The sequence below is a fragment of the Brassica napus genome, chromosome A4 (assembly GCF_020379485.1).
Source record: "Brassica napus cultivar Da-Ae chromosome A4, Da-Ae, whole genome shotgun sequence".
NCBI classification, from domain to species: Eukaryota; Viridiplantae; Streptophyta; class Magnoliopsida; order Brassicales; family Brassicaceae; genus Brassica; species Brassica napus.
Genome location: NC_063437.1, coordinates 2542206 through 2565015, shown reverse-complemented (window position 1 = coordinate 2565015; position 22810 = coordinate 2542206). Strand labels below are relative to the sequence as shown.

Below are 22810 nucleotides of genomic sequence, written 5' to 3'. Positions count from 1 at the left end.
TTTCTCTTTAGAGAGTGATACATTATCTTTCATAAATATTATCCAACCAATAAGTAGCATAGTTTTAATATATTTAGTAATTGTCTCACATTTTTTATTTTAATTATTTTAAAAAAAAAATTAAATAGACCATTAATTAATCCATAAAATATTTTAAATGATTCATTATTTTAGTTCGGTAAATTTTGATATCAATGTATCAAAAACAATAATTTAATAAATGAAAGTTTTATCTGTGATAATGATTCTTCACATTTCATTAAATCTGTAAGAAAAAAAGTGAATCTCACAAAAATTTTGTTCTTCTCTTTTTGGTCATGAAGCTTAAAGTTAGAAAAATTTACAGAAAGAATCTCAACCTAAAATTAATACAAAACATATATTCTTTTAAAAATCATTTTGTAGAATAAGAAATATAATAAATAATACTTAAATTTTATTAAAATACATAGTATAACTTAAGTTTGGTGAAAACATGTAATACAATTAGATTAATTTCAAAAATAAACAAAAAATTTACATAAGAAATAAAATAAAGTATCTATATAAGATATTAATTTTTCAGTTCCATCAAACTCAGCCCTAAAAAGAGTGAATATAACAAAAAAAATATTTTTTATTTATGAAACTAAAAATTAGTAAAAATTCACAACCAAAAATTAATACATAACTAAAACAAGGTTATTAAAAATTTGTGAAAATATCAATATAATAAAATAAAATAATTAAAAATTTAGTTAAATATATAGTATAGCAAAAATAATACATATATAATAAAATATCAAAATTTCAAAATATACAAGAAAGGTTTATAGGAATAAAGATTTGGAGAATCCATCAATTGATATTGTGAATTTTTTGAAGTTACGTCATGAATTCCGAAAATAATTTAAACATAAACTTAATACTGATAGGAAAATAAAAATATATACTGCACATTTTGAACTAATGATGCAATACAAAACAACATGACTGAGAATATATTAGAGCATAATTAAAACCATATGACCTAAGACAGAATAAATAAAAATATCTGCATCGCTAAAACAAAGCATAACATAGCTTTTTTAAAAACATCTAAACAATTAAATTATGAAATTTAATTAATCACATCAAGATTGAGTTTGTATCTCCTAACATCAAACATTTTAATCGAAATAAATGATAAAAATGAAAAAGAAAAAATCACAAAATAAGCATTTACACATAATATATATCTAGACACTTTCAAATAAAAAAGTATGTTAAACAATACATAAAATCTCTGCTCAACTAACTTCTAATGGTAATAAAATATAACAAACAGATAAAAACTTGAGATCCAGCATACCAAAAAGAAAATCTAGTTAACCTGGATTTGATGTTAAACATCACATTATATGTTTCTATTAAATTTTACTTGCTTCCTTTCTTGTATTATTTTTGTAACGTTTGTAATTTTTTTTAAATTTAGGCTCCTAGTATATTGTTCATTTTTCTTCTGAATATGTGCAACTCGACGCCATAAACAAATCCAAAGCAATATCTTCTTTATACTTAATTATGTTTTTCTTGGATTTTGTGTTTCGCTATCAAACATGTATATAATAACAATTAATCATTCAATTATTTTTTGAAAATATAAGCAAAAGAATCAAGTCAAATGGAGTCGAACCATAGATTCGGATCATCAATCAAGAATGAAAAATATTTTGTAGATTACAATTTTTTTGTCTATATAAAAAGATACTTTAGTATTATGATTATAAACTATACCATTTAAACACACACACACGCATATATATATATATATATAATCAATTTGAAAATATTTAGGTGAGATGGCAAAAATTTGGAGAGAAATTAACTATGGTAATGTTCTTAAATAACTTAACTATGGCAATGTTGTGGTATAAATAATCTTTTGTCTAGTTCTCAAAAAAAAATCTTTTGTGACAATTTCATATTCATGCACAACTAATGAGTTTTATGTTATGCTATTTTGAATATATAACTGTTTATTGACTAATGTGATAAATCAAACGATATGTGCTGTTTTTGCCCCTATGTTTTTTAATCGTTTATCTATATTTTCATATAATTGAAAGAAAATTGAATATTGCCGTCAAAAATTGAATATTGTCTGTCTTTAATTACCATTTCCTATCACGATTAAACAATCATTCTCTTAGTGCTACTTCGTTTACTCTCTGGATTTGTGTTAAATTGTATAAGCTTCATGCTTGGCGGTATAGTAGTTAGACTTTCCGAAATATATAAAGAAATCAAAAGTCAATCAAATTCTGTTGTAGATGGCAAGTTACGGGCACCGGATATAAGATTTCGAGGACCATAATCATCTCTTTTTTTTAAATTTAATAAATCTCTTTTTTTTTGTAGTTTATGAACTTATCTTTATGTTAAAAAATTCTATAAAATTTAGGAGGTTAAGATTAATATTTCATACGGCTGTGTCCAATCCGGCTATGTTAGTTGATACGTGTATGAATATAAAATATTAAAGTATAATATTAACAACGGTTTAGATAGTATAAATTATGGGCAATGAAATGCATGAAAAACTTAAGCCAATTTTAGATTACGTTTACAACGGACTGTTCTCAATTGGTGAAAATGGTTTTAGAACCAGAAGAATGACCAGCATTTACAAATTATTTGAAATATATTAAGATCTTGAAAGAAGGTTTCACACAATCAAAGATTATCTATGTACCAAAGACGTAAAATACAAAAACGGATAGCCTAGCACGCAGTGTCAGGAAACAACTGTTTTTTCTCATTCACATAGATCAAAATCTTTCGGTATGGTTCACAATAGTTAGTACAAGTCTGTATAAGTTGATGACAAAAAAAAATATATAAATCATGGGTTAATTAAAGCCACAAGAATTCGTCTAAACACTGTGTCTTTTTTACTCCTTTAGGTCAAATATAAAGGAACCTTCAATGTGGAAACGGTAATAATTTTTAAAGGTCTAAAGACTAGTCTAGAAGGTGGAATAAAAAGATAAAAACGTATTTTATCTATTTATTTATACAAGAAGAGGAACATGGTCATCTTTTATATCAATGGCCTTCGAGAAAAACACCATATATTGCTCCCCCTTAGAGAGAGAGAGAGAGCGTGCTTCACAGCAACTAGAGAAAGGATCCAAAGGGATCGCATTGATCCAAATTAAGCTGAATTATTCCCCAATAGTTATTCTTTTTCTCAATCGAAAGATGAAAAGAAGACTTGCTTCATTTTCTGGATCATGCGATCTCATTGGATTCATTCTTTGGTAGCTTCCATTTTGGTCAAAAGGTCTCTCTACCGGAGACTTCGCCGCCGGGAGATTCTTCGGTGGGTCGAACCAGTCATTTACGACAAGTGATAAAACTTTGTTCATATACAAGTAAGTTTCAAAGATTTAGGATACATGCCAAGAACAAGAGCACAAGAACCTTGTCTTTTCTTCTTTTTTCCCACACCTCTTACTATCTGTATTTTGTGGCACTGATTTGCTAATACAAATATTTGTTTTTTATACTAAGATTTGTTGTTGTTGTTATCATATACGCATATATAATACATACCGTGAATAATTTTGTTAGGGTGTTCTCTTTTCTTTGTCGAAATAGTGTTTTTGTTTTCCTATGAACAAAATATTGAAAGTATCTTGTATTACTTCAAAACTAATTTTAAGTTAACTTACTAGTTCGAGATCCAAGATCAAGAAGTGCTTGGACCCGTAAATTAGTTTTCAGACTAGTGAGAATCGGATCCATTTTGATTTTACACCATTTGTATCGATATTAAGTTTGGAAAATAATAAATTAATTCTGCGTTTTTTACCCAAATAAAAATATTAATTCTGCGTATTAACATCAACAATAATAATCATGAAAATGGGTGAAATCCAATGTGAGGAGGTAATTAGTTTAGTCATGCCTCCTTTTCCTTGGTTATTCTTTCCAGACACAAAAATGTGATTAGAGATTTGTTTTTAAAATGAAACAGTTCTAACATGTCATGAAATTGGTTTTGGTTTCTAAGAAATGACTATCAGATAAGTATGGTGCGTGACTGCTAATTTATGTACAACATTTTTTCTTATGAACCCAACTAACAACTTTCAAAACAATATGTTACGGTATAGTAGCTATATATTATTCATTTCCCTGCTTAATCTTCTTTTCCAACTTTCGTTGTCTAATACATTTTTTTCTGTAAGGGTGGTTTAATACAACTTGGAATATAAAATTAACTAATATTGAAAATGGAATAGAGAAAAGACATAATAATGATTCAGTTAGCGTAATTTATAAGGCTATGCTCGTGTATTTCAAATGAAAATATGTCAATTGGTGTAAAATTTATAATTCTAATTATTCGATGATTTGTGAAAGTGTAAAGAGACTTCCAATACAATGATTTGTCCTCCTTTTGTAGGAAAATGCTATATTTATAGTGTAAAGTAACTAATCGATGCTGATATTCACTGGTTAAGCTTTCTTTTCTCCACTGATCCCTTTTAAAAAGATTTCAGCCACTTATTTTTTCTTTACCGTGGGTCAACCTTCTGTTAGATGTAAGATCCCGATCAATGTCAAATGCATGTATATAACTTTTCACAAAGAACAAAAAAATGTTCAATGCTTTATTGGTTTTTCTTTCCATTTTATGTAATTAAATATTAATATAAAAACGTGCAAGAAACTATTAAAATACCAAAGGCTTATGTCTAGAAGTGGTTAAAACGCTACATGGAAAGATTAAAGTATGGTACGATCGGTAATAGCGTAACATAGATGCTATAATCACAAAGTGTGAGACTTTAAGTAACTAAGGTTCTACCTTTTTGGAGGAACTGCTTCCTTTATTTTGCCATCTCCGAAGATTAAGAGAGCCAAACCATCATTGATCACATATCATTGGACTATCCTCTGCTTCAGGGAGGAAAGCTAGATGGTAGAAGTCAGTGATCAATAACATCGTGTTGTCAAACTTATCATCAGTAACCATTGCTTTAGGCATTGAACCAGCATTCTTTTCATTTGTACCCTCTATCCAACCAACTTCTATGAATTGATCTTAGAGTGAAATATTTTCTTTCCATCACCCACACCAATCAGTAAAATAAAAAGATAGTATGAGCAAAATCATATTGGTTAGTTTTTTTTTTTTGGTAATCAAGTTAGTTTAGATGTTATATGCATAACTATATTAATTACTAATACCGTAATTTGGTAAAACATATATATATATATATATATATATAACTGAAAAGACTAGAAAATATGTAAATAAATATTTCAAAACATATATATAAATCTAAAACAGTCATATATGCTTAAGAATATTTATATATTTCAAAATGACAATTTTATAGTAAATTAAAAGAATCACACGGGAGCTCAAATATTATCATACTAGGGCCCTGTTCGTTTGTACATCTGGAAAATGCATCCAGATGGTCCATCTAGATGTATCATCCAGATGTTCCATCTGGGTGTTGTTCGTTTCTTCATTTCGTTCATGCATCCAGATGAATCATCTGAATGCAACTATGTTCGTTTGCTTTTCATTTTTTAACTTCATTCTGCATCCAGGTGGACTTGTTAATAAAATGACTAAAATATAATTTCTTACGTTTCAGCGAAAAAACAGCATTTTTACGGTTTTGGCCGAAAATATTTTTGCGGTTTTTGAGGAAATATGTGTTTTTCGCGAAAAAGTGCATTTTTATGGTTTTGGCGGAAAAATATGTTTTAAGGGTTTGGCAGAAAAATACGTTTTTGCGGTTTGGACGGAAAAAAGTGTGTTTTGAAGTTTTGGCGCAAAAAGTGTTTTTGACGGAAAAAGTTTTTTTTTCACGATTTTGGCGGGAAAAGTTATTTTGCGGTTTTGGCGGGAAAATATATTTTTCCGGTTTTGGCGGGAAAATACATTTTTCCGGTTTTGGCGGGAAAATACATTTTTCCGGTTTTGGCGGGAAAATACATTTTTGCGGTTTTGGCGAGAAAATGAACTTTTCCGGTTTTGGCGGAAAAATACGTTTTCCGGTTTTGGCGGGAAAATACGTTTTTCCGGTTTTGGCGGGAAAATAAGTTTTTTTTTTCTGGGTTTGGCGGGAAAATATATTTTTCCGGTTTTGGCGGGAAAATACATTTTTCCGATTTTGGCGGGAAAATATATTTTTCCGGTTTTGGCGGGAAAATACATTTTCAGGTTTTGGCGGGAAAATGTGTTTTCCGGTTTTGGTGGAAAAATTCTGTTTTTTGGTTTTGGGAGAAAAATTCTGTTTTCCAGTTTTGGCGGGAAAATTCTGTTTTCCGGTTTTGGCGGAAAAATTATGTTTTTTTGGTTTTGGCGAGAAAATTGTGTTTTTTGGTTTTGGCGGGAAATTTGTGTTTTTCGGTGTTGGCGGGAAAATTGTGTGTTTTCAATTTTGGCGGGAAAATGCGTTTTTTCCGGTTTTGGTGGGAAAATTCTGTTTTCTGGTTTTGGTGGGAAAATTCCGTTTTTCAGTTTTGGCAGGAAAATTCCATTTTTCGGTTTTGGCGAGAAAATTGTGTTTTTCGGTTTTGGCGAAAAAATGCGTTTTTTTTTTGTTTTGGCGAGAAAATGCGTTGTTTCCGGTTTTGGTAGGAATATGCGTTTTTTGGGTTTTGGTCGAAAAATGTGGTTTTACTGGTTTAGCCGAAAAAATGTGTTTTAATGAAAAATGTGTGTTTTATGTTTTTTGCGGAAAAATGCATCTTGCGGTTTTGGCGGAAAAGTGTGTTTTTTCGTTTTTGTGAGAAAATGTATTTTTTGGTTATAGTGGAAAAAAGTATATGCAAAAAAATTGAATTTACGGTTTGAAAATAATATTTTGATTTTAAAAGGTCATTTTTGTCATTTATCATTTTGAACTGAACTAGATGTATCTGCATCCAGATGCACCATCAAGACTCACCTTCATTTGGGTGAGAATTTGAGATGAGTTTTTAAAAATTCAGCTGGGTAATCCATCTGGATGTAGCATTATAATGCACTAAACGAACATCAATTTGCATCTTCACCCAGATGGATCACCTGGGTGAGCAAACGAACAGGGCCTAGGTGGAATTCGCGGGTACAAATAATTTTTCAAGTGTTAAACATATAATATTAATTATGTTTTTGATACATTATAATATATTTTTATTTTTCAAATTTGAATATGAATTTTATTTGATATATATTCTCTAAATAAACAGATTTATATATTTTTGTATTTTACTTTAAAAATATATAAATATGACTTTTGCAATATTTTATTAGATTTTTATCAACAACTATAGTAAAATAGTTAATGTATACTGCAATTTAATTGATCTACAGTCTTATTATATATTATGAATATGGCTTGAAATAATTCACCATGTTGATTATTTAGTGTTAAATATGCAAGAATTTGAACCAAAAAGTTCTGATTAGTGGAAAGTTCAGAGAAATTATAAACAATATTCAATGAAATAATTTAGATAAATTAAAACAGTTAGATGTATATGAAATAAAAAGTGAATTTGCAGAAAATCGTGATTTTTCAGTAAATAAACATTATATTTACAACTTCAAATCTCTTAAAAAACCTTTTATAAAAGGTATGAAATAATTTAGCAGATTTTGCAGTAAATAGTAATTTTATAGATTTTTTTTATAGAGAAAGAGCTTTTTGATTTTTAAAGAATTGTTGATGGGAAAGCTTAATATGTTTCTTATATAATGTTACTTTTACGTTTTACTTTATATTATATTATATGTATATTATTGTCTATATAATATATAAGTAATAATAATTACTAACCACTAAATTTTATTATGTTTTTTATATCTACTAATAATATCAATCCCAATTAATTCCAAAGGTTGTGAATTCACTTATGTTGAAAGGTTGTGTTTTTTCTAAAAGTTGTCAATAAAATTGTGTCTTTTCAAAAAATTGAGTTATGACTATTCATATAAGTATCTTTTAAAAAATGAAAAGTTGTGACTATTCTTATAAGTATCTTTTCAAAATAACTACCTTTAAATGGAAAAAATGTGACTATTCAACTTGAAGAGTTGTGACTATTTAAATTGAAGAGTTGTGACTATTCAAATAATTTTTAAAATCTATAAATAGTCTATGTCCATGCATTTCTCAAAAGAAAATTTCCACTAATCAAACTGATATTAAAATAGTAAAAAATAAATCTCAAATAAGAACATTTCTAAAACTTGTTACTTTTATGTCAAGGGACTAATAGTCAGTTTTATAATGCTCTACACTCCTCCATACTTCAAAATCACTAAATTTATATATTTCACCCTCAGAAATATATAGCCTCAAATTCATGCACACGTCTTATGTATACCAACGACTATCTTTAGACTTAAAGTTCAAGCACCTTATGTAAACATGTTCATTGACATTTGACTTCATCAGATCACAACAGATAACATAAAAGAAGTAATAAAGAAAATACATGATTTGGACAAACGATAGCGCTACTGTCAAGAGTATTACAGACGAACAAAAGAGATCTCCCATGCCTGGAAGGTTATAATCTTCCAAACAAAATCTATTACACCAGAACAAAATTCTCCTACCTAATTAAATATCACTGTGACTGATTTTCTCGCATGTACAGATGATACGAAAAGAAAGAGGAACTTACCCTATTGAATCTGGTCCTAAAGGCGAGTCGAAACCGTAATTGTTTGGTGACAAGGAAACACATCGATCAATGAATCTCCTCCTATTGTCCGGCTGCAAACAGGAAACGAAATGAGCATTTTTTTTGGAGTAAAAACAACCCTTGTGTTTTGCTATTAAAGTAATAATTAGAAACAGACCTAAAATATACTATCTATTCAGTAACGTTCGACAAAAGCATATCTACAATTTATGCAATGTTAAACGGCAGGTGTAACTAATATGACTACCAACAAATTTAGTAAGAACTACCTTTCGGATAAAAATGATTAAGGAAATTAAACAGACAAATGTTCGGACATTCATATGAACAGAAAATCATAACTCTTCAATTGGAGACGTTTGGTAATGAAACAGATATGGAGATACATCGAAACAAATAAGTTGTTTTGAATCGTGGATCATATAGATATACTTACTCTGAACTTATGGATGGAAATCATTACCAGAAGAGATCAGTGGGTTGGGGAGACAGAAACAAGTGGCAGTTATCAGAAAAAAAAAAGAGGATAAGAAAAAAATCGAGAGCAGTAAAAAGTTCAGATAGAGATCAACAGCAGAGGAACAAAAACTCAGTTCAAAAAATGGGAGATTTGAAGTTCTCAGGAACTTTAACAATGTGGTTTGCCACAAGATAAGAGATTTGGTTTAAAATTAAGTTTTAGCTTTTTCAAAAAACAGTTTACACTTGTTGTACAAAAGTACTTTTCTTTTGAATAAATTTAACATATATTCAAAAAAAAAAAAAAAAAAAAACAAAAACTCAGTTCGGTTTATTGGTGGTTGAATTGGATAAGGGAATTCCATTATACAAAAACCTACATAGCGACTGAGAAAATTTGAAGAAAGGAAGATGAAACAGAAAAAAAAATAAGTACAATGATGATGAAGAAACGATATCTAAATTTGTTTAAGGATTTTATTCTGAAAAGTTACGTTTTTTGAGAAGTGACGATTCAGAAAAAAGGAAACGAAAGAGATACTGTTTGCATTAGTATTGATAACAGCAGCAATCTCCACCGTACGATCTTGTTTTTATTTTCCTATAAAAAATTGCTAACATCAATGCGGGTTTACTAAAAATATAGTGGAAAAAAAAAGTTTGATCTAACGTTTGAGTTTATCCTTACTTTTAATCTAACGGACATGATTTATTTTAATCACAAAATCTTACGTCATCTAATTGTTTCAACAGATCGACGCACCTCTTCTCTGATCGACGCCCCTTTTTACAGTGACCTCTTTTGATAATGAAACGACACACCTTTTAAACTGATTAATAGATTGAAGAACTGGTTTGAGCCGTTGTTTTTTTCTGAGAACGCTTCTCAATCCAAGTCCCAAAGGAAAAGTTTTGGTTCAACGGCTACAATTGATTTCTAATAGATCTCGCCGCGAATCTAAACTACCGCCGCCGTCTCCGTTGATGACGAGAAACCGACGTTATAAAGTTGATCAGAGAGAAGAGTAAGAAGTAAGAAGAAAGTTGTGGCGGTGACAACTCTGCCATGGACGGAATTGAAAAGCTAAAAGTTCAGAAAATAAGATAGGAAGTTTGTCTGTTAAAGCTTCGCTGTTTCTTGGGTCGTAAGCTACCGGAGCAGACGTCAGTGTATGTCTTTCTCTAATCATATTCCTCTCTCGCCGTTGAAAATCTGTTTGCTTTAACAAAAAGTTTGATTTAACAAAGTTTCCGAACGTAGAGATGTGATGTTTTTAGATGTCAGTGAATAGATTGCATAGATGGTAGATGTATGCACAGGATAAGACTGTTAACTGGTTCAAACTAATTATTTTTTTTTGTAACATAAAAGGGTTAAACCCGGGTCTATTAAAGACACAGACCTAACCCCCGGATGGAGGTACAGCCCACGGATAGACCCTCTCCTGGGCATTCAAATGAGCCGAAAACAATAGCCCATATTCGTGTGGCCAGCGGGGTTTGAACCGGTTCAAACTAATTATCCATTCCTTATTTCACATATATGTTCTTTTTCATCTCTTGCATGTTCTCAACTTACGGTTACATGTTATTTGTCTGATTAGGCTGGTTCCATATGGCAAAAGAATCTAGATATCTATTGAATATTTATAGCTGTAGTCCGAGTAGGCTTTTTCTTGTGAATGTGATTGTATTACAGATCCAGCATCACCCCTGGGACAGTACCGATCATCCTTTTTTTTTAACCAACTACCCTCTGTTTTTCTTTTTTGTGACCGGTGAGTTTTTCTAATTCTGCCACGTTCTATTATCCATCTTAAGCATCGATTACTTGTGTCACCTGATATGTTCCTATTTTTGAAATTGGCCCTTCAAGATCAATGATTGCCAGAAACTGAAAGTCTCTGATGTTAGCCTCGATAAATTTGATGATCAGTATTTTGGAAAGGTAGCCGAGAAGAAGACCAGTAAGGGAAAAGGAGAGTCCGATGGAGCCGTGGATGTATATCTCTGAATTATACTTTCCTTTTATTATTCTCAAATTGTAAACAGTACAAACCTGAGCACAAATCCTATGCACGGGAGCTCATCTTAAACGTTATCTTGTTTTTATTTTCCTATAAAAAATTGCTAACATCAATGCGGGTTTACTATTATATATATATATATAGATAATGGTAACGTTACCATTAGACATAATCACATAATGTAAAAACAAGGTTCAAAATCATATTGTTCTTCTAATTTGAATAATGTTTAGTGGGATGAACGCATATACCGACGTGTATACGCAAGAAGCAAATTATGAGTCTGTCTATGATCACATGTTCGACTTTGTAAGTGTTATAACTTATAAGTTGATTTGTTTTTTATTTGTTGTAATTGTCAAGATATATATTTAATACTGCAGAGACTGGTTAGGGTCATCTACAACTACACACATTATTTCAACGAAATGATGATATCCTATTGTTTTGGTAATTCATTCTTTTGGGAGAAGTTTGAGACATAATATATTGATTAACAGCCAAAGCATACTTTAATTGAAATTCCATAAACCTATATACGATAAGATTTTCCAAAAAATAGAACATATTGATTTATTCTTAGTTGAAATATATAAATGTTATTTTTAACCGTATGGTAAAAAAAAAAAAATCTTACATTGTGGGTTGTAATATTTTTTAAGTTTTCTTTATAAATATTTTATTTAATTAGTAAACTGTAAAACTATGTAATGATATGTCTTGTCACTGTAAGAAAGCATTGGTTTTAGAAAGTTTAAAATGTCTAAAAATATGTTTTATCGTTCTATAAATTATATAGGTTCTTTCGAAGTTATTTATAAAATTGTTTTGATATTCAAGCGGTTGGCAAAATGTTTATAGTTTTGTTCTTATATATGCACAAATCTTATCATCTTAAGAATTGCACATCTAAAAATGTGTATTTTCATTTTAACAATGTGTTTCTTCATCTTAAGAATTGTATGAGTTTAATAGAAACTGTCAAAATGTTTAAATATGTGTCTTTTCAACCTAATAATTGTATTGGTTAAATACTTTCCTTTATACATGAGTTCCATAACCTCTATTAAACATAAATAGAAGAATTATTAGCGATTAAATGAAAATTTGTAACAGTTTAAGTGAATCAATGCAATTTTTTGGTGAAACAATTATAACTAATTAAATGAAACATTGCAACTTTTGGTGAATGTAATTTTTAGTGATCAACCATTACAATCTTGAGTGATGAACTATTGCAATCGTAGGTGACTTTAGTCTTTGGTGATAAATCATTGCAACTTACCGTGTTAACAACCATTGCAACTTTTAGTCCTCTATATAAAGAGTTGTGGACATTGACAAATCACAACAAAAAAAAACACAACAATCATAAATAGATTAGAAAAAAGATTTATTGTTCAAAAATCATCGAAAATCTTTGAAGAAACATATAAACACATGAATTTTTTTTTTCTGTTATTCTAATATCTTAGCCTAAGGTGAGAAATTTTGTTTGAGGAACCAATAATTTTTTAGAGTGTTTATATCTAAATACCACCTTTACTTCAAAAATACTATTTGAAAATCTAATAAAAGCTGTTAATGGTTTCAAAAAGGTAAATCCATAATTTATCAATTTAATTAATTTTATGTTCCATAGTTTAGTATAATAAGTGTTAGTGTTTTACAAAATTTCTTTCCGAAATTTAAAGCAATATTATAAATGAAAAAGGGCATATATTTTTAATAAAATGAGTTCATTATAATAACTTTAACCATGCATGGAAACGTCAGTGTGTGTGCCTTTACCAATTGTTTATATTTTTAAGTTGTTGTATGTTTTACGTAACAATTGAATAGTGCAAGAGTATTTATTTATATAATTCTTAGTTTTCTCGGTTTAATTAATTTTTATTTTAGTTTTCATGAAAGTATTCATTTGTTTATTATTTTTTTCTGTTGAGTAGATGCATTCTTTAAGAATACTAAAATGTTTTAAAAGTGAATCCTTTTAAAAAAAGTTAATATATTTTAAGTTTAAATTATATTTTAGAGAAAATTAATCTTTTTATATGAGTGTATCTTTATTTTTTTCTTAACTAAACTGTAATATGTTTTAAACTCACTGATAAAGACATATTTTATCAAATAAATTTTATTATGTTAACATATTCTAAAATCAAAAGTGCATAATAATAGGCAATAATGATAAATTTACTAAAAATGTCCAAGGGTGTGTCTTTTATTCTTATAAACTGCATAATTTTTGTGATGTTAATTTTATCATGTGACATATTATTTTTATTATATTTTTAAAGAATTAAAAATATGTGTCTTTTCGTTTTCAAAATAAAGTTTATTCAAAATATTTATGATTTTATTACAACCAAACCTATAAACAAAATGTAGATTTTTAGTATTATTAATAAAAGAGAAGATAGTTTCATGCTAAGACATGTATTTCCTCAAAATAAATTGTAAGAATATTTTTTTTATAAAAATCTACATTATAAAATATAGCATATTTATTTTTATAAAATGAGTTTCTGTGCGATATCGCACGGGTTCCTTACCTAGTCTATATAATATGCAAGAGAATTTTTTTAAAAATATCTCTTATACAAATAAAATATATGTTGATACACATTATGTTTCAATATTTATCCTAAAATTAATTATTATATGTAATATTATTTGGAATATTTTAATCTAATTTTTTTTATACTTTACTAAAAACGTACGATACTTATTAGATATAACCGGAAACATTAAAATAGAGAAAAACTGGTATTGTTGACACGGATTTCTTAAATACATAATTGTGATAGCCATTATTATTAAGTATGATATGTTTTGCTATTGGTGTAAGTTTGTATTTGAATTTAGATTTTTAAAATGAATTAAATAAATCAAAATTAAAAAACATTAACCAATCAAATTTATTTTTAAGAAAATATATGTTATACTATGGGATATAAATTTTGATGTTTTAATTTAAGAATTTAGTAATATAAATTAAATACAATCGAAATCTTTAAACAAAATATTATTCACTATAAATTTAACTCAGATTCTTAATAACATATGAATAAATGTACAGTATAATATCTATTTATTTTTTATAACTTACCAAAGTTACAATGCTAATTAGATAAAATTGGAAACATTAAAATATAGGAAAACCGAGCATTGATGACATAGTTTCCTTAAATACATATTTGTGAAAACCATTATTGTTAAGTATGGTTTGTTTGGCTATTGATGTAAGATTTTTCTTTATTTAGTTTTTTTTAGAACTGAATTAATAAATCAAATAAAAAAACTGTCAACCAATAAAATTAAAACAATTAAATGGAGACATCTTGTATGAATGACACATAAACAAGAATCACTAAAGTGACTTTTCAATTAATATATAGGAGGATTTTAGTTTAACCCATGAAAAACCAAAAATACTCTAGCTCTCAAAAGAAAGAAAAAAAAAGTGTGTTTTTTGTGTATCTCCAATATGACCAATACAATGATCGGAAACCTTTATCATGAAAGATATTTTGTAAACGGTTTGGTGTGGGCTTTAAAAACATAAAAATTATAATAATTCTTTACCTACAAATATAATTCTTTTATATAATAATATATAACCATTAAATTTATTTCTATAAAAATGCTAAAGTATTTTATTTAATTATATTATATATAACTCATTAATAAAAATAAAGAAATTGTTAAAACATATATATTCTTTTTCTAATTCTACAATTAGTTACCATAAATCATTATTTGTAATATTATTTCTTTTATTTGATAATTTGTATTAATTAGTTCTAGAGTTACCTTTTCTTTTTAGATCTGATTAAAATTTTACCAATAAATGTTAACAACCAATCAAATTATAACTATTTTTTAAAACTTAACTTATTAAAGACACATAACCAAAACATGTAGTAGGATTTATCTCTTTAAAACTAAGGATAAATTTGGTTAAGGTAAACATAAAAACATGTATTAGGAAAATGGTAGTTTAAGCAATTTTTCTCATATTTTGTTCCAAGTCACACTTTCTCACTCATTTTTTTTTAATTTAGTGTTAACATAAAACTCAAATGGGTTAAGCAAACAAATTCTTCCTTAAATTATCTCTGATCATTACACTATTTTATCTAACACTAACTCATTCAACCAAATGTTAGTAGTCATTTTTTTTCTATTAGTTGCGATGCGAACATGTGTAATTAAAACAAATCACAGTTTACATATCTTTTAAAATTATTTTTTTGAATTTATTTTAAATTAAATTAAAACATAGCTATATTAATTAAATCTTATTAACTAATAAGAAAAAAAAATATTTCAATTTTTAAATAACCATATGTCGTTATTTTGGACATATATACTTAATATTAATGTGAGATCAAATATTATATAAAATGAAATGTTTTTATTTGTATAAATTTTTTGAATTTTTTTATTATCGTACATTTTAAAATTTTAATATAGCGTAAAAATACATCTCATTAATTTTTAAATAACTTTTTCTTACTTTTAATATACATTGTATTTTCCATCTTTGATTTTAACAATTGTAGAGATAGTCATTTTTATTGAACTTTTTTACTAAATTTATCTTAACATTTTAAAAACACATAAAACTAATTAGTTCACATTTATAGTAACATAAGAAGTACATGTACTTCGACAAACAAATAAAATTAAATACATAAGAATATAAAAATACCAAGAACACAAAAAATATATTTTATTATTTTTCCCTCTTTTTCTTTTATTTATGTCTGTTTTTTTCCTACTAAAAATAAGCATGTTGATTTTATAATAATCCAAGCTATATGAATTATATTAATAGAGTATTAACTCTAGAAAAATATTTTGATTAATATAATTAAATGACTTACCATATAATAAATTAAATAAATTACCAAATAATATAATTGTAAATGATTTACAATATAATAATGTTAATTCATCTGTTTATATTAATAGATAAATTAAATAAACTTTTTCTTGATTTCTGTACCCTCTCAATAACTTACCATATCATTTTTATGTTTAAAAATATAAAAATATTTTAATCATTTCTAAAAGTGATAACGTATATAGATTTCACATTGTTATTGAAAAATGATTGAATTTTTTTAGAATTATATATTTGACTATTTTGCATTCATTTGACACATTTTTATACTATATATATAGTGAATGAGTGAATTTAATTAATATTATTAACTTTAGATTAATTAGTTTTCTAAAATCTATGATTTATTTTATTCACTACTAATACAAACATAATAAAAACCGTTTTTATAATTGTTTCTATAGTATCATATGTATTTATATGTATCTTATCAATTTATATAATGTAATCTAGATATTTATTTATTTCTATAAACAAATTATGTTAATTCATATATATTTAAGATGTTTAATTGTATGTTTGAAAACATAGATTAGATTAGGTAATTTTATGAATAGTTTCCTTTTAAAAAATTTAATTAAATAAATGAAAAATAAAGAATGAAAAACTATAAACCAATCAAATTATAACAATTAATTGGAGAACTCTTCTATGACTGACACATCAACATAAATCACTAAAGTGACTCAGTTAATATATAGGAGGATCCTAGAATCAGAATTTGGCTCTGATATAACATATACATCTATTTTAAAGAGAAATTGCTTGAAATACTGCAAACTAGATTAAGACACGTGTCATGCGCGGAATGAACATTATATGTATAAATTATTTAATGTATTATATGTTTTTACATACTATGAAATAATAAATATATATTGAATAATTAAAATTTAGTAACTATTATACATATAATTAAATTAGTACGAACATATAAATCAATTTTATTAATCCAAACAGTAATTTTTTTATTTGATAAGATATATAATTAAATTTAAATGATATTAACATACATCATATATTTTTAATATTAAATGGTGCTTTCTACTCATATGGTTTTTTTGATCATTTGTATCTTTTATAGAAAAAATTTTAAATTTTTGATAACAAAATTTTCATTGTGTGATTAATAGTTTTAGAAATTTATATTTTTTTTTAAAAATAAGTTGTCAATGTTTGTTCAAAGCTTTTATCAAAAAAACATTTGTTCAAAGTAGATTTCGAAATTAAAATATTTATTTATTTTATATGGTATATAGCTAATTTAAAACTATATATAGATATATATCTCTTTTAATCTTAATAATTAATTAAATTAGAATTTTTACTTATATGATTTTGTAATCATTTGTATTTTTTCATAACAAAAGTTTTAGGATCACAAAATTTGAATATGAGACTTTAAACAATCTTAGTAATTTATAGTTGTTTTTAAAAATTCAAAATATACAGAAAAATCTAGTTTTTATTACACTAATTTTTTGTATAGAAGATACACTAATGTTTTATCAAATCTGTATCATTCAAAATCATTAATTGTCGTATATACTTTAGCCACATTAGGCAATTCCATAACTTTTATTTAAGGAAATAATAACCAACATTAATAATCAATTTATGTTTAGTTTAATAAAAAAATTATTATACAACTAGATGGACCAACCTATTTCTCTAATGATTTTAAGAATCATCTTAGTGATGACACGTGGCTACAAAAATAAGTTGTAATGTTTCTCAATTAATATATAAGGGATTATATAGGGGTTGTTGCAAAATTGACCTACAACTTAAAGTCAAACACAAAACTAACCTCTTTTTTTTTTGAAAATTAGTTTTGCCCTATTCACCCCACAAGTTCATATAATTTACGAAAATGCCATCAATTTTTTTTTTTTCGAAAATGACATCTTTACTCTCTCACCCTCATCATCTTCAAGTAATTACAAGATTGTCATTGTCATCAATACCACAACCACCATGAACAACCAATTTGAAGCTCTTAATGCTCCCAAAATCGATTTACCCTTCTTCTTTTTCCATTCTTGTGAACTAAACACAACATATCTCTCACTTTCTCTCCACAATGAGCTAAAAAAACCCAAGATTTTGATTCTAAAATTTTTATGGTTCATAGAGTCATAGAAGCTAACGATTCTGGGTGGGTGACTTTCGTTTGTGATTATGTGTGCTTGGAGAAGCTTTATGTATGCTAAGGAACTTATCTCACCAATTTAAGGTATGACATCGAGTTTTTTTCCAGATCTGTTCGTCAGACGACTTACTTGGGAAGTCGTCTGGCTGTAGACGACTTACCTGGAAGTCGTCTGGCTGTAGACGACTTACCTGGAAGTCGTCTGGTCAACGCAGAGGTTATTTTTGCAATTGACTTTGAAATCTGTAACCTGAGACGACTGAAAGTTAAGTCGTCTACTATTGTTTGGTTTCAAAAAAATTTCCAAAAAACCTAGACGACTTACATTTCAGTCTTCATAGGTTAGTTTTGCATTTGACTGAATAATTTCAGAAATTTGACTTCCCCAGACGACTTACATTTCAGTCGTCTGTCGAAAATTAAAATAATAATATTTTTTTAAAGAGATAATTGGGTGAATATACCCATGAGAATACAAAATTAGCTATATACCCATATGCGTGAAAAACTCCATTTTTCTGTAGCTATTATCTCTTGTGCTTCCAATTTTACCCTTTTTGCTTGGCCACGTTGACAATGATAGTAGATACATAGGTGGTTGAGGGATATGGTCTAGAGATATGATAGGTTCTTGTTGACGTATAGCTCTGCTTGTTGGTCGATTTTACACCACATATTCTTTCATGAACCATGCTATATAGACTGTAGAGGATTTTGTCATATTTGGTTAAAAATATCTTATGATAGACTAACGATTAGGCTGGTTGATGAAACTATATTATATAAGTTGATGGTAAATGTATACGAATCATGTATATTAAGTAATAGCATTTAACTAATCTATTAACGCCTAGTGATATAACTTGTTAATATGTAAAATAGCTTCTATAGTCAATTGTTAGTGGATAAGATTATTTTGATCTATTACGCAGAAGAGTTAACATAACTTGAGTCATTATGACTACAGCGCAAATGAATTTTTTAACTTATATAGATAGGTGGTACGATCTGCAATGCTGAAACAAAGTTGTTAATATATCTAATAGTGGTTATCATAACAATGTGGAGGAAGATACTCGTGACTATTAATAGAAGTTATAGATAGCAATGTCAATAAATGTTTAAGACATGACAATATAATACAAAAAGTGGGTTAAAACATAGATGGTTCAACAAAGGAAATCCAACACAGAGAAGGGTAACCATAGGACACTATCCGTAGCATAGGGACATCCAATTTTGGTTAACCAGTAGCCAGATCTTGATACATCGTTGTGGCTAGCTCCCTTGCAGCACCAGGGAGAACATAAGCGTGTTCATAACCTACACGAATGAGAAAGAATGAATGGTGGAAAACCAACTCATTTATCTGCTACATCTAACAACCAACTTGACGTCTAACAATGATGTTACAGTCTACTACAATAAACAGAGTTATACATACAATATAGTACATGCTACATCTGAACCTTAACGTCTAACTATGTTAGTTAATACATACAAGATAGATGTCTAACTATGTCGTTACAGTCTGAACCTTAACATCTAACTATGTAGTTATAGTCTACAGTTGTTATTACCGTTCTCACATATGGTTAACTTCTACAATTATTATTTCTACGGCATTTACACAACATATATATCATCAAAGGTAGAGCGAAAGGAAAAATAGTAACCGTTATAATACAAGTTGCCATCTAATAAACAAGTTATTACTATTAAACATGTTTCTCCTACCAAATAACATATAAGCCGAGAAACAGGAAGGAGACGAGAAATAGACTTGGTGCAGTGATAGGAACATGATGCAATTATCTAGGATTCATGTTGCCAGAGGTGGTGATGGTAAAGGAAGTGAAGGAGTCACCATTGGAAGCGAGTTGATGTACCGTCTGTGGCGCTTACCATCGCTTCCCAGTATACCGTCTCCTCCGCCCCTATCACCACCTCCGCACCGACTGTCTTCTTCTTTCTTTCTTCCTCCTGTCATTTGTTTTCTCTATCGTATCTCTCTCTTTGGTGTCTCCCATATTTCTTTCTTTTACTATTTTCTCTTTTTCAATATACATGTACTTGAGATAAATTCGTATCTTTCGATAGGATTTTGTAGCATCATTAGAGATTAGGGGTAAAATGGTATTAATCAAAATTGCACAGTGCACAAAACAGGGATAGGGTAGTTTCTTAATATTGGTGTGAAATGTGTATATTTATCCTAATTTCTCTTTTTTAAAAGTAAACGACTTACAATTAAGTAGGCATAGGTTAGTTTTGCAATTGAAAAAAAAACTTCAAGATTTAATTATACACAGACGACTTATAATTCAGTCGTCCACCAGACGACTTACTTGTAAGTCGTCCAAGATTTTTTTTCGAGATTCTGGTCAAACCTCGTAAATCCTGGACGACTTACATTTCAGTCGTCTCGTGGACGACTGAATTATAAGTCGTCTTAAGTTGTCTGTATATAATTAAATCTTGAAGTTTTTTTTTTTCAATTGCAAAACTAACCTATGACGACTTAACTGTAAGTCGTCTACTTTTATAAAAATATTATTATTTTAATTTTTACTAGACGATTGAAATGTAAGTCGTCCAGAAAAGTCAAACTTCTGAAATAATCCAGTCAAATGCAAAACTAACCTATGATGACTGAAATGTAAGTCGTCTAGCTTTTTGGAGTTTTTTTTAACCAAACAATAGTAGACGACTTATTTTTCAGTCGTCCGAAATAACAGATTTCAAAGTCAATTGCAAAAATAACCTCTGCGTTGACCAGACGACGTATAGTTTAGTCGTCTGGACAACTTAGATTGAAGTCGTCCGCGTCTTCTCCGCTAGTTTTTAAGTCTTCTACGTTAGTTTTTGAATAACTTGTATTTTTAAGAGTGATAAGTAACTTTAAGATATGTAAAAATTAATATTTACAAAATATGTTCTCTCCCTTAGTTTTACTAAATTTGACTAAGTTTTTCAACGCAAACTTATAAAAAATATGATATGCTTTGACTAGTTACTATTGTTTGTTTCCATCTCTTAAGTATTATTGTTATACACAATAATGATGACTACTGTTATGAGTTGGAAGAAGGGTTAAATGCTTCTTAAAATAATGTATCAATATGAAGCTACTAACATTCTTGTTTATTAAGATGAGAAAAAGGCCATTGGAGTTTATTATTGCATATGAGAGATCCAAAGATAAGAAAAAGGCTACTGAAGTCTATTATTTCATTGATTTGTAAATGTGTAAACACATTGTTAGCACATTTAATACATCTTGGAAAACATTATTATTGATTTTACAAAAAATTCACAACTAAAAGAGTAGACATGCAATTCACAAAACAGACCACAAACAAAACTATTATAGATCATTCCTCTATAAAGACAAGCTTGGATTCCACTTGAGTAGACAAGACCAGACGACTTTTAAGAAGTCCAGACGACTTCTAAGAAGTCCAGACGACTTCCAGGAAGTTCAGACGACTTTGTCAGAAGACTTTTAGGAAGTTCAGACGACTTTACAGGAAGTCCAGACGACTTTTAGGAAGTCTAGACGACTTCCAGACGACTTCCAGACGACTTCCAGACGACTAACAAGTAAGTCGTCCCAGAAGTCTTCTAGATCTAAAAAACCTGCATATTAAATCCAGATCTGAAACCTGCATATTCAAAAACGTTCAAATGGCTTAAAAACAGAAAAAATGAGTGGAAGATTAGATAAATCTACCTTTACAGAACACACAAAAATACATATCTAAAAATAATAGATCTACCTTTAAATTAGTGGAAGATGAGTACCATCTAATTAAAAACCTTCAAAAAAGATAGATTAGTAATGAAGACATGAGACAAAACTGAAAAAATTCATATAAAGTTTGGTGTTTTCAAGTCAAAGAGATTAGAGTGGGTTTGGAGAGTTTTAGTTTGGGAAAAAAAGTAAAAACTTTATACAACAAGAAGTTATCAAATGAAGAAAAATCAGACATAAGAACTTACCAAAACGCCCAGAAAAATCCAGACGACTTCCTGGAAGTCTAGACGACTTCCTGGAAGTCCAGACGTCCAGACGACTTCCTGGAAGTCCAGACGACTTCCTGGAAGTCCAGACGACTTTGTCAGAAGACTTCCAAGAAGTCCAGACGACTTCTAGACGACTAACAGGTAAGTCGTTTCAGAAGTCTTCCAGATCTGAAAAACCTGCATATCAAATCCAGATCTGAAAAACCTGCATATCCAAAAACGTTCAAATGACTTAAAAATAGAGAAAATGAGTGGAAGATTAGATAAATCTATATTTATAGAACAAACAAAAATACATATCTAAAATTAATAGATCTACCTTTAAATTAGTGGAAGATGAGTACCATTTGATTAAAAACCTGCAAAAGAGATAGATTAGTAAGAAATACATGAGACAAAACTGAAAAATTCATATAAAGTTTGGTGTTTTCAAGTCAAAGAGATTAGAGAGAGGTTGGAGAGTTTTAGAATGATGAACATTACATTTTTGTTGCAGCCATTTGAGAGGAGGAGAGAGAATGTGTAAATTTTTCTTTATATAGGGAG

General features: G+C 28.3%; 4 long non-coding RNA genes across 4 annotated transcripts; 2 read left to right on the top strand and 2 right to left on the bottom strand.

Annotated features, from left to right (window-relative positions):
* Positions 1–1113: 1113 nt before the first annotated feature.
* LOC125608087 lies at positions 1114–8835 on the top strand. The gene is made up of 2 exons (XR_007339159.1): positions 1114–3395; positions 8436–8835. It is a non-coding gene; the product is annotated as an uncharacterized LOC125608087 (long non-coding RNA).
* On the bottom strand, positions 8437–9902 carry LOC125608088. Its single transcript, XR_007339160.1, has 2 exons — positions 9125–9902; positions 8437–8759 (listed from the first exon to the last, which is right to left on the bottom strand). It is a non-coding gene; the product is annotated as an uncharacterized LOC125608088 (long non-coding RNA).
* A 9-nt stretch (positions 9903–9911) lies between these two features.
* Positions 9912–11346, top strand: LOC106449223. Its single transcript, XR_001289105.3, has 3 exons — positions 9912–10317; positions 10520–10925; positions 11024–11346. It is a non-coding gene; the product is annotated as an uncharacterized LOC106449223 (long non-coding RNA).
* Positions 11347–19323: 7977 nt separating this feature from the next.
* LOC125608086 lies at positions 19324–20498 on the bottom strand. The gene is made up of 2 exons (XR_007339158.1): positions 19976–20498; positions 19324–19561 (listed from the first exon to the last, which is right to left on the bottom strand). It is a non-coding gene; the product is annotated as an uncharacterized LOC125608086 (long non-coding RNA).
* Between the last annotated feature and the right edge of the window lie 2312 nt (positions 20499–22810).